General features: G+C 37.9%; 1 long non-coding RNA gene and 1 pseudogene across 1 annotated transcript in view; one reads left to right on the top strand and one right to left on the bottom strand.

The window, feature by feature from the left end:
* The window catches only part of LOC146405597 (ATP synthase F(0) complex subunit f, mitochondrial pseudogene), a 77,788-nt pseudogene extending 70,205 nt beyond the window's left edge, over positions 1 to 7,583 (top strand).
* The window catches only part of LOC110259769 (uncharacterized), a 108,958-nt gene that overhangs the window by 83,729 nt on the left and 12,295 nt on the right, over positions 1 to 12,934 (bottom strand). The gene's annotated exons all lie outside the window — the stretch shown is intronic.

Below are 12,934 nucleotides of genomic sequence, written 5' to 3' on the forward strand. Positions count from 1 at the left end.
AAAAATCCAAGTGTAACATATCCACGGTTCTACATCTAAACAATGGATAGCGTACTACTACAGTTTTTAGTATTTTTAAAATCTGTGTATAAGTGGACCCATGTAGCTCAAACTGGTGTTGTTGAAGGGTCAAATGTAAATGTATTCTCCCCAAAAAATGAATGAAAAGACAGTCTTAATAGAAGAAGATAGCCAAATTCTCATAAAAGAGCCTGGCTTCGATTTGTCATACGTTGTTTTGACTAAAGTATAAGGAAAATCCAGCCGCAGAGAGATGCATAGCTGGGGAAAAAAAAGGTTATTTTAGTAGTCATTTTAGATAGTTGTGGATATTCTGTTTTGATAGAAAACCAAGATGTGTCAATGATAATTTATGAAAAGTTAGTTGCGGAGTTCCTGTTATAGCTCAGTGGTAACAAATCCAACCAGTATCCATGAGGATGCAGGTTCAATCCCTAGCCTTGCTCAGTGGGTTAAGGATCCAGCATTCCCATGAGCTGTAGTGTAGGTCACAGATGAAGCTTGGATCTTGCGTTTCTGTGGCTGGGGTGTAAGTCGACAGCTGTAGCTCTCATTCAACCTATAGCCCGGAAACTCCATATGCTGTGGGTGCAGCCCTTAAAAAAAAAAAGTTGCAATACAGAATCTGAAACCGTATGAATGAAATTTTCATACTTTCTCACATTAAAAATATACTGGTTTATTTTGCATTTTGAATGGATCTTCTAACTTGCATGATTTTGAACCACCATGTCACTAGTCATTTAGAAAATACTAATTCACTAACTTATGCAGCTCTTTCAAATGGTGACACATTTCACTATATAATATTTCAAAAACATACTTATCAATATCATCAAAAAAGTCTTTAAATACTGGGACACTGTCAAGCTCATAGTGGTTAATACAATTATTCCAGAGTTCTGGTTTTCACTTGAAAGGCCAAATTATTATAATTGGCAACAAATACTCCCAGTTGTTTTCCTTGAACTTGCCTTGAAAGATAACTTTATTTTTGAGAAAATATCTGCCAAACACCCAACTCTGAATAGCCATAGTTTGCCTGTTGTTCTCTCAAGTAAAAACAGTATTCCATGAAAAAAGCAGCTAGATCAATTCACAATTCAATCACAAAAGTGCTTTTCCTCAAGAACCCCTGCACTTTGATATGCAGGTGAAAGTGTTACATGCATGATTCCCATTTTATCACCCAGGATATTAAAAAGACATTTACTCAAGAATTAAGACCTAGTAAAACTAATTTTTCATTAATCAAAATGTTCTTAAGTAAAACTTTTTTTTAACTCTAAGAATATGACTATTAATAGAGTTTAGTGTCATTGTACTGATTCACTCTAAAACATGAACAGTTTTATCCTCCACTGCTTTTGCACCATCAGACCAAATGTCAACACAAGGAAAAAGGTTAATCACATTTTAGTCTGATGATGAAAATGGTTTTAACCTCCTAAACCTTCTAAAAGGGCACCCCCAGATATCTAAAGGCTACCTTTTGAGGATCATTGCTCTCAAGAGTCTACAGTTCTCTGTGTGTGAAGAAAAGGTAGTGGTTGGAGGGAGGAAAAAACTCTTTCTAAAAACAACCCAGGGGGAGTTCCATTAGTGGCTCAGTGATTAATGAACCCAACTAGTATCCATGAGGACGCAGGTTCGACCCCTGGCCTCGCTCATTGGGTTAAGGATCCGGCATTGCAGTGAGCTGTCGTGTAGGTCACAGATGTGGCTCAGATCCTGTGTTGCTGTGGCTGTGGCATAGGCAAGCAGCTGTAGCTCCAATTGGACCCCTAGCCTGGGAACTTACATATGCCGTGGGTGTGGCCCTAAAAGCTAAAAAAAAAAAAAAAATCCACAATGGAGGAAAATGTGTTTTGAATATAAATTAATGTTTAATTCATTTGGCTTTCCTTACAGCCTTATTGATTTTAAATAGTTATTTCATTTATTTTTCTACCATGCTTCTGGCCCTGATCTGAGATTGGCCTCATTGCATTTTACCAGAGTCAATACTAGGCAAACTATGGATGAAATTTTATGGCTCTGTCTGCCCCAACAAATAAATGCCTGCAAGGGCTAATGCCCCTTCAGTAATCTAAATAAAAAAGGAAGACTCATGATCCTCTGATTTTATATTATATATTCTTTCATGCGTTTTGTCTACAAGAGAATGTAAGACCCTTAACATGGGGTAATTGTTCTGTTCACTGCTTTATCTTCAGTTCCTAGAAGGGTACCTGGAGCATAATAGGCACGCAACAAATATTTATTCGATGAATGAATGTAGCTCATATGAGCCTACCAAAGAAATCAGCTAGAAATAACATAATTCATCATTTTACAAACACATTCAAATGAGTGTTTCAATCTTCAAAATAATTAGAGCAACTACAATCATTTTCCAGTGATACTGCAGCTATTGCTCAGGATGTTTTCTGAACACTGGAGAGGAAATGTTAAAAATGTACTGCAGTTGGATTCAGAAAGACTTTGACTCAAGTTCTGGTTCCAGCAATTATTGATAATATGAAACTGGGCAATGACTTAATCTGAGACTATCTCCTTAACTAAAAGCAGAGAGAAAAATAACTATCTTACAGAGGCACTATGAGAATGGAATTAAAGGAAACTACATCTGTGAAAGTATCTAGCTCAGTGCCTAATAAATAAAATGACAAGCATGTGTAAATGCTAGTGTACAGACATCTGGTATTGGGGTAACTTACATCTATTCCTACTTCCTTTGATAATTATAACCCAAGTTGCCCTTGCTGAATGCTGTATCCCAGCTCTTAGTCTCTATGTCTGAACAGGGCTTCAGCTCTAGATGTATTGGCCTGAGCCTAAACAATCAGTGCATCATTTCCCTGAGCATAGTCACTTGTACAGGATGACCATATATTTCAGTCAGAGTCAATGAGACTCAAATTCCTTCTGGGAAATGCTAGGAAGAGCCTCTCTCCTTCCACTGGACTTGAACCTGGAAAAATGCAGACAGGAGCTGCTACAGCCAACCTAGAACCACAGGAAAGAAACTGCCTGAGAATGTAACCCAAACAGCAGTGTCAGAGCCTAGAGACACAGAAAGAAGAATCAGTTTTGGGAAACAATGCTTGAACTTCAATCAAGTAGTACCTGAAACAAATCTGGCCTTTAGAATTGTTTCAATACATTTCCTTTTTTTCCTAAGTTAGTTTGTATTGAGTTTTCTGACATTAAACAACACAAAAAGTCCAGTCTGATAGAGTATTTTCCCGCTAAAGCCCAACCTGGATTTGTACAATTATGACTGAAATGCTAATGTTGTTGATGAAAGCTGAAGCATAATGCCAAAGCCTCTCCTTAGGTCTTTGGAATTCCCATGGCCTTAAGTAAGTCACCAGTCCAGTTCTCAAATCATTTGGTTAATATTTAGATCGGGCATTTCTAAAAAAGAAAGCACACAGTAATTTCAAGTTTGGAAGTCTCTGGACCTTTAGAGATGTGTGAATGTAGTAATGAGTGTCCTCAAGCTATCACTAATATTTTTAAAAGACTAAACCAAGTTGCACATGTTCCTTTAATGAAATTAACTAAAAGATAAATTTATTTGCTCCTGGAAGGAATTATGTATACTCTATGCAACTAACCGTGGTTATTTCTGACTAACCAGCAGCTCGTTTACTCTCAGGTACATAGCTAGCTAGATAACTAGCTAGAGATCTTTGACTGATTTTTCCCAAATAAGGAAATTATTTATTTATTAAATGTTCTATGATAGAGAAAATCTTCCAAAACATAAGGTTCCATGGTGGGAGGATGATGGGCAAAGGATTAAAAAGGACTTGGGCACTTGGTGATGAAAAGAACAGGAAATACTAATGTAAGGAAACGTGAAGAGGCTGACCCTCTTTCTTTATAGCCATTTGTGGGGGTTGGGGAGGCAGTGTTTGGTGGAGCATAATTATTTTAAGGGTACAGGGAACTATGCTTCAGGGACAAAGTACATTAAAATCACAACCTGACAGCGTTTGGGGATGAATTCAGCTTACTCAACAAATAACTGTCAAGGGACTCCAATGTCACTGGAGGGTGAAAAATATAAAAAAGAGCAAGACAAGTTCTCAAAGTAACTGTGAGTTTAGTGGTCATGCTCACTTACTGCTCTGTAACATTCTTTCATGGCATTCCTATTCCTCAGGCCTCCAAGTCTAACTCAAGTGATGTCCTCTACAAAGACTAATCCTACAAAAATTTAAGATTCTAATGCCAGAATACACTACTGAACTTTGATAGAGTAACCTAGGCTTGACCATGGATGACCTGAAATTACTGACCTACGTACTCAAACCTTACCAATCAGCTCAAATCACTCTTCCAAAAAACAGACTGAGGAGTTCCCGTCGTGGCGCAGTGGGTAACGAATCCGACTGGGAACCATGAGGTTGTGGGTTCGGTCCCTGGCCTTGCTCAGTGGGTTGACGATCCGGCGTTGCCGTGAGCTGTGGTGTAGGTTGCAGACGAGGCTCGGATCCCGCGTTGCTGTGGCTCTGGCGTAGGCCGGTGGCTACGGCTCCGATTAGACCCCTAGCCTGGGAATCTCCATATGCCGCGGGAGCGGCCCAAGAAATAGCAAAAAAAAAAAAAAAAAAAAAAAAAAACAGACTGAAAATAATGGCCCTTGATACATCCACACAATGAAACACTTCCTATCACTAAAAAGCAAGAAAGCATGCCACAATATAGAGGAATCTCAAAATCTTTATGCTAAGTGAAATAAGACAATTGCAAAAGCTACATACTATATGATCCCACTGATTTGATATTCTAGAAATAATAAAATGTATAAAGACAATAAACAGATCAAGGATTGAAAGGGGGAGAGGGACTGACTAAAAGGAACATGATGGGCTTTTGGAGCTGACAAAAATATTCTGTATTTTGATTGTGGTGGAGTTATGTGACCGTATAAATTTGTCAAAATGGGGAGTTCCTGTTGTGGCTCGATGGTTAACGAACCTGACTAGTATCTATGAGGATTCAGGTCTGACCCCTGGCCTCGCTCAGTGGGTTAAGGATCCGGTGTTGCCATGAGCTGTGGTGTAGGTCACAGACAAGGCCCAGATCTAGTGTTGCTGTGGCTGTGGTGTAGGCCAGTGGCTACAGCTCCGATTCAACCCCTAATCTGGGAACCTCCATATGCCACAGGTGAGGCCCTAAAAAGACAAAAAGACAAAAACAAGAACAAGAAACCTCAAAACTATACATCTAAAAAAGGTGAATTACACTATGTGAAATTTTCTCTATATACTATCTATCTACATATGATTTTAAAAAGGTATTAAACAGCCTATATCCGGTTAACATACAAAGCAAGGGTAAATTCAACAAACATACTAACAAAAAAGGAGTTCAAGCAAAACTCAAACAGTGGAAGCTCATAAGGCTGGGGTAAGGGAAATATTCCCTTTGAAATCAAAGGAATTACAACTGAATGAAAAATGAGGTGTGGAACTGGTAACAAGGTAGAAACACTATTACTGCCTAAAACACTTTTTTAAATTATTAGAAGGAAAATTTTAGGGTGAAAACTTGACCCATCAGAGAATTTTAACTTTGCCAAGACATGCAACCTGAAATAAAGCCCAACTAAATTGAGTCTAAAACTTGGAAATAATTTTATTTTCCAACTGCTGGGAATCAGTCAATTGCTGATTTCCAGAGTATAAAAATGGTATAGTGCTACTGTTATCTTCTTAAAATCCTCATCGGAAAGAATTGCAAGGATGTCAATAAAGCTGAGAAACAGTATATCAGTAGTGTTTAATTTTTAATAAATGAAACATTTAGACTGCAACTTTAGGAGAGTGGGAAAAAAAAAGCAGCCTAAAGACCCATTGTATAAGTAATATATGATGAAGAATTTGGCACTTAAGGATTCGGTGGGGGCGGGGGTCGCTGCTGCTTCAACCAGAGGCTAAAAGTTACCCACATCTCAACTTCCCACTGGCTTATCTCTGAAATCTCCCGCAGAGACTTAGAGTGAAAATAAGTGAAAAGAAATTCCTCCTCAGGCTCTTTTCCTATACACAGACCTCAAAGATGAATCTTTAAAAATCGTCCTCAATTGTGGGGAAACCAGAACTCTCATAACTTGTTGAAATCATGGTGGAGGATGATTTGGTATTATCTACAAAATTTAAAATGCAAAACTCTTTAGCCCAGCAGTTCTACTTCTAGGAGTTATCCAAACGACATACTCAGACACAAGAAACAATAAATGTTCAACAGCAGCATTTACTACAGCATTAACCATGATAGGAGAAGACCAAAAACGACCTACATGTCCATCAACGGGGCATGTAAATAACCCGTATGTAAAAAAAGAATAACAAAACTCTTTGTATACTGATGTAGAAAGCTCGGAGTTCCCGTCGTGGCGCAGTGGTTAATGAATCCGACTAGGAACCATGAGATTGCGGGTTCGGTCCCTGCCCTTGTTCAGTGGGTTAACAATCCGGCGTTGCCATGAGCTGTGGTGTAGCTTGCAGACGCGGCTCGGATCCTGCGTTGCTGTGGCTCTGGCATAGGCCAGTGGCTACAGTGATTAGACCCCTAGCCTGGGAACCTCCATATGCCGCGGGAGCAGCCCAAAGAAATAGCAAAAAGACAAAAAAAAAAAAAAAGAAAGAAAGCTCTCCAATACATATTATATGAAAAAAAGCAATGCACAGAACAGTGGAACAAATGTTAGTTATCATTTGGTACACAAGAGGGGAAAAGAACAAGCAAAGAGGTGACTTCCACCTCGGGCCTTTTTCCATGTTAATTGTTGTGCGCTGCCTGTGAGTGGCACTCAACCGAAGAAAAAAAATGGCCTGGGTTGCCAGAAACGACTGTGTAGATGTACCCAGAGCCCACAAGGGGTGGTCTGGGTTTTCTGGATTCTGCGTTTTTCTGATAAAGGGAGACCTTGGGAATTCATCAGCTCTTGCAGGTCTAAAACCATGGCCTGTGGATCAATAACATTCAGAGATGTGGCCACAGAGTTCCATCAGCATGAAAAGGAATTTCTCAACACTGTTCAGAACTTGTACCATGATGTGATGATGGAGAACTATAGTGGACCATTTCATTCCTAAGCCAGATGTAATTATATTATTGAAGCAAGGAAAAGAACACTGAATGCTTGTGAGAAAAGATACAAGAAATTGGAGTATAGATTTGGTTTCAAGTTATACAATAATAATTAGCAACAGAAAAATGTTTTTATCTACAAAACATTCATCTCTTTTTCTGCATCAGAAAATTCCTAGTGGAGGGACAGCCAGGACTCTAAGTTGGCATCAATCATACCACTGAAGGAGAAGCAGCTCCCGGATGTCAAATTAGCAAAGCTGCCAAGCTAGATACTGATGCAGGATTTCACCCCAAAGGCATTGCTGGAGCGTTTCAAAGAGGTTACTACAGGTATTCCAACAAGTGTGTTAACATGAAGAAAGGGGGCCATCACTGGTCTTTCTGTGGTGCTGGCATCTTACAAGTTTTTCAACTACTGCTGTTCTTACAAAGAACTTAAACATGAGTAGCCAAGAGGTACCACTGAAGAGGGCGCACTCTGCATTCCTAACCATGACCTTTGCTCAGAACCCCTGAATTCTTTCACATTCTAATGGAGAATTAATTCCAACAAGAGATGACTATGAAAAAAAAAATCTCTCAGCCACTTTCAAGTATGTGATACAGTATTATTAACTATATTTACCATGCTATACATTACTTCCACATGACTTATTTTATATTTAGAAATTTGTAGCTTTTGACCACCTTCACTCATTTCATCTTTTGCCTCTGGCAACCATCAATATGTTCTCTGTATCTATGGCTTCAGTTTCATTTTTTTGTTTTTTTGGATTTCACATGTAAGTGAGATCATACAGTTATTGGTATTTGTCTTTCTCTAACTTTACTGGTATAATGCCCTCAGGATCCATCCATGTTGTCACAAATGGCAGAATTTCCTTCTTTTTATGGCTGAATAATATTTGATTGTAAATATGTTACATTTTTAAAACCATTCATCTCTTGATGAACACTTGTTTCCATGTCTTTGCCATTGTAAATAGTGCTGCATTGAACATTAGGGTGTATTTTCAAGATAGTGATTTTGTTTCCTTTGGATAAATACCAAGAAGTGGAACTGCTGGTTTATATGGTAGTTCTAGTTTTAATATTTTGAGGATCCTCTATACTGTTTTCCTTAGTAGCTGCACTAATTTATATTCCCTCCAACAGTATATACAGGTCCCTTTTCTCCATATTTTTGTCAACACTTGTTATTTCTTGTCTTTTTGGTAACAGCCATTCTTACAGGTGTGAGGTGATATTTTATTGTGGTTTTGATTTGCATCTGCCTGATGATCAGTGATGTTAAGCACCTTTTCCTATACCTGTTGGCCATTTGTATGTCTTCTTTGGAAAACTGTCTATTCAGATCCTCTTCCCATTTTTTAATTATTTGTTTGCTTTTCTATTAGGTTGTATAAGGGTTTTTTTAATGTATTGTGGAAATTGTTTTATTATGATAAACTTAGTGCCAAAATCAGGAGAAGTTAAATAGATAGTAGTGCTTCAAAATGTACATCAAAATATCCTTGTAACAAACATTTTGAAATATTTATATTGTTTTTTTACAACTATTATCATGATTTGATTCTCCTGTATGTTTTTTCTAAAATTCCTTATATAATTTTATTAATTTTTGTAATAAAATCATGGAAGAGCAAAAAAAAGAGAGAGAGGAGAATAATCACATTTGTTTATAATGTATTTTAAAAATCTCTAGCCTATATAGGAAACTAATGACTATCTGTTAAGGAGAATTCTGATGTATGGCAACTAGGGTGGGAGGAAATCCTTCTACTACAGACCCTTTTACGTTTTAATTCTTTACCATACGGATGTATCAGGTGTTAAAAAAATGTTTAACTAATAAAAAAATCTAGCCTCTCCAACTATATGAGCCCACTTTCACTTCCTAGATGACCCACCAAAGACTTGCTACTGACTAAAACCAGCCCTAAATAAAATGATAGTGTCCTTGAGATCCTCATGCTACCTATCTAACTTCCTGCTTCCCCCATGTAGGTAAAAACTCTGAATGTTCCTTACCGCTGTCTACCCTAAGTTCCCAAAGTCTTCAACGCTCTCTTCTCCCTACCCGATATGCTCAAGGATCCTCACCATAATTCACTTCTCTGCCACACTCTCTCTCTCTCCAATTTCCCAAGGCAAGATTACATACATTCTTCATCCATTACTAATGAACATTTACCGTTGGTTCCCCCTACCCCCGGGAGGAACATAGGCTGGGAGGGGGGGCTATATAGCTATCCAGCATCAATCCTATTCCTATTTGGGGGAATCTGTTTTGTGGATAGTCCTGTGAGATGCCTTGGTGTGAGATGCTAAAGGGAACAGACCTTTCCTTTTTCTACTCTCTGAAAGGCAGAAATGCTTAGAACTCTGAAGTTTAGAAGAACTGACCCAAAGTCAAAGGTTCAGTTATGGTTGATTTTTGGAGGAATGTGGTGATGGTGACAGTATCCAGAAATGAGAACAGCTAGCTGGGCAGGCTGTTACAGCGGCCTACTATCCGGGGCCCTTTTGGTTCCTGTCCATTTTCCAAGCTTGCTCCTCTGGCCTCCTCTCATTCCTGTGAGCCTCCATTATTCTTCTAATAAAGCTTTTCACTTAAAACAGTAAGACAGTTTTCTGCTTCATGTCATAAAAAAACTTAACTGATATACTTTCAACAAAATTCAAGTACCTTTCGTGAGCAGGGAAGAATACAGAAGTTAAAATACAAATACTGTCACTGTTCTCAAGGAGATTATAATCTCGTTTTAAAGATTTAAAGAACTAAAAATCATGTGTTAATGAAGGATGTGGTCGGAGGACAAGGAAAGAAGTCAAGGATTTGGAGGAGTCAAGGAAAGCTAGATAATGCAGTTTTCCCAGGCAGAAATTACCAAGTCTGCCCTCCCTAGAAGAATTCATCACTCTTTACAACTGTCCTTTTTTATTTACTATTAAAGTTAGCTGTTTATATACCAATCTTTCCCATAGTCTCCCACTGTTTATGAGTTTCTCAAAGAGAGATTTATGAAACCAACAAGTGCAAAAAAAACCCACCATTAATTCCACACACAGTGCTAGAAACTGATCCTAAGTATGAAATAAGCCAATTGTCAAGGTATTTGGTTAGAGGTAAGTGAGAAGAAAAAGAGTAATAGGAAAATGGCTAAAGGTTTCCTATAGGGAGTGGTAGAAAATAAAATTGGTAAAAATAGACTGCAGACATTATTCTGGGCATTGAAGACCATGCTAAATATCAGGTGGGGTGTCAAACTCAAAATGGATACAGGAACAAATAGGAAGTGCAAATAAGTGAAGTAAGCTGGGTAAAAGCAATAGACTCATGCAAACTGGGGTGAGACCATGCTCTGCCTAAAAGCTTCCAAAGGGGAGGGGGGGGAAAGGCAGTCACAAAATAACATTTGCAGGCCACAGACTTCTGCTAGGTCATGGAGATGTTTTTGAGTAAGATGGAAGTAGGTACAGAAAGATATATTAAGAAGAAAAACCAAGCAGTAATGCAGATGGAGAGAAAGCCAAAAAGCTTTGAAGAACAAGCAAGGAAGAATAAGGCTCTGAATAGGGTAAGAGTAATATTCATCAATGGATGAAACCATTACATAAAAAGTTAATAGGGAACTAAACAATGAAGGTAAGGTTGCCACTGCTTGAACCCAATGATCAATTATAGTATCACTAAATGTGAAAGGATACAGTGTGATAAATGCTACAAATAAAAATCCACAGGACTTAATTTATTAGATATGAGATAGGAAAGAGGAGAATGGGAATTAATGATTATCTCCATATTTCAGGCCTCACAGCTAGAGCAATATGATGATACTGATAGAGACAGGGATACCAACAGGCAGAACCAGTTTTCAGGGGGGATACTAGAAACAGTATTGTGCAGTGATTAGATCAGACCGGATAGGTATTCTACCAGCTGTACCTACCACCACATAGCTGCATGACTTTGAACAAACGCAACCTCCTGGAAATGAGTTTAAACTATATGCTCTACATGACTCTTCCAGATCTGATATTCCAAGATAAGTTTGGTTTAAATATGTTTAAAAGTCAGGAATACTGAGGGAGGAAATACTTCCTTTGGATTTTTTAATAACATAAACTTCTTTAATAATATACACATAAATAAAGAAAATGTAACAATGCTTAATTTTAAGTAGCATATAAATGGATTTTTAAATCTTTTTCATTTTGTAAATATTATAAAGTTTAAAATTATTGCCTATATCTAGATTCTGCAATTCCACTTTCATTCTCACTTAAATGCACTCCAGTCATGCTTTTACCCATATGACACTTCGTGAAACTGCTTTTTAAAATATACAAAACACAAAATAAAATTTACCATTTTAACCATTTTTAGGTGTACAGCTCAGTGGCATTAAGTACAATCACACTGTTATGCTATCATCACACCATCCATCCACAGAACACTTTTCATCTTGTAATACCGAAACTCAAAACCCATCAAAAAATGACTCCCATTCTCCCTACAGCCCTGGTAACCACCATTCTACTTCCTTTATCTATGAGTTTGATTACTCTAAGTATCTAATGTAAGTAAAACCATGCAATACTACTCCTGTGTCTGGCTTATTTCACTCAGATGTCCTAAAGGTTCATCCAAGATGTAGCACGTGTCAGAATTTCCTTTTTTAAAAAATCTAAGCAGTATTTCATTGTATTATATACCACAACCTGTTTATCCATTCATCCACTGACGGACACCTGGGTTGCTTTCATCTTTTGGCTATTGCGAATAATGCTGCTATGCATGTGGGTACACAACATCTCTCCAAGTCCCTGCTTTCAATTCCTTTGGGTATATATATTCAGAAGAGGAATTGCTGGATCATTCAGTAATGTTATTTTTAATTTTTTGAGGAACTACTGTACTGTTTTCCAGAGAGCTATACCATTTCAAATATTCTCAACAACAGTATACAAGGGTTCTAATTTCTCTACATCCTGTCCAACATTTGTTACTTTCTGGGGGTTTTATAGATATATAGTAATCATCCTAATGGGTGTGGGGTGGTATCTCACTGAGGTTTTAATTTGCATTTCCCTAATGTTCCCCATGGTCTTATCAAAAGAACACAGGAGTCAACACAAAGAGATCCTACTGGCCAAAGACGGGATATGCTGAGCATCAAAAATATATAAATACGACTAATTAAAAAACACTGACTATATAAACCCCAAATTCATAATGATACTTAAGAAAGAAATCTCCTCATTGGAGTTCCTGTTGTGGCTTAGTGGTAATGAGCCCAACTAGGATCCATGAGGATATATGGTTTTGATCCCTGGCCTTGCTCAGTGGATCAAGGATCCAGTGCTGCTGTGAGCTGTGGTATATGTCACAGACCCAGCATTGCTATGTGGTATTGCTATGGCTATGGCTGTGGCTGTGGCCATCAGCTGCAGCAGCAGCTCCAATTTGACCCCAAGCCAGGGAACTTACATATGCTGCAGGTGTTACCCTAAAAAACAAACAAAAAAAATTTTTTAATGTCCTCATTGAACACTATTGGAAATAACTAGGGCATACATTACTTATTCCAGAAATTAAAGGTTAAAAAATTAAGCATTTATCTTGCGTTTTCTCTGCGGAATGTAGGACAACCAAATAATTCTAGTTGATGAAGGAATTCCAGTTCATAAAAGTGGAAGGATTAGGAAATCATCATTTTTTTCAAGCCCTAATGAATTAACTGCTTCAGGCAAAATTCATCAATGGACAAAATCATTAGATAAAATGGTGATGGGG

This window comes from Sus scrofa, chromosome 2 (genome assembly GCF_054392235.1).
Source record: "Sus scrofa isolate SSC_HxYL_T2T_F1_AM1 chromosome 2, Sscrofa_HxYL_maternal_Yorkshire_Landrace_v2.0, whole genome shotgun sequence".
Classification (NCBI taxonomy): domain Eukaryota; kingdom Metazoa; phylum Chordata; class Mammalia; order Artiodactyla; family Suidae; genus Sus; species Sus scrofa.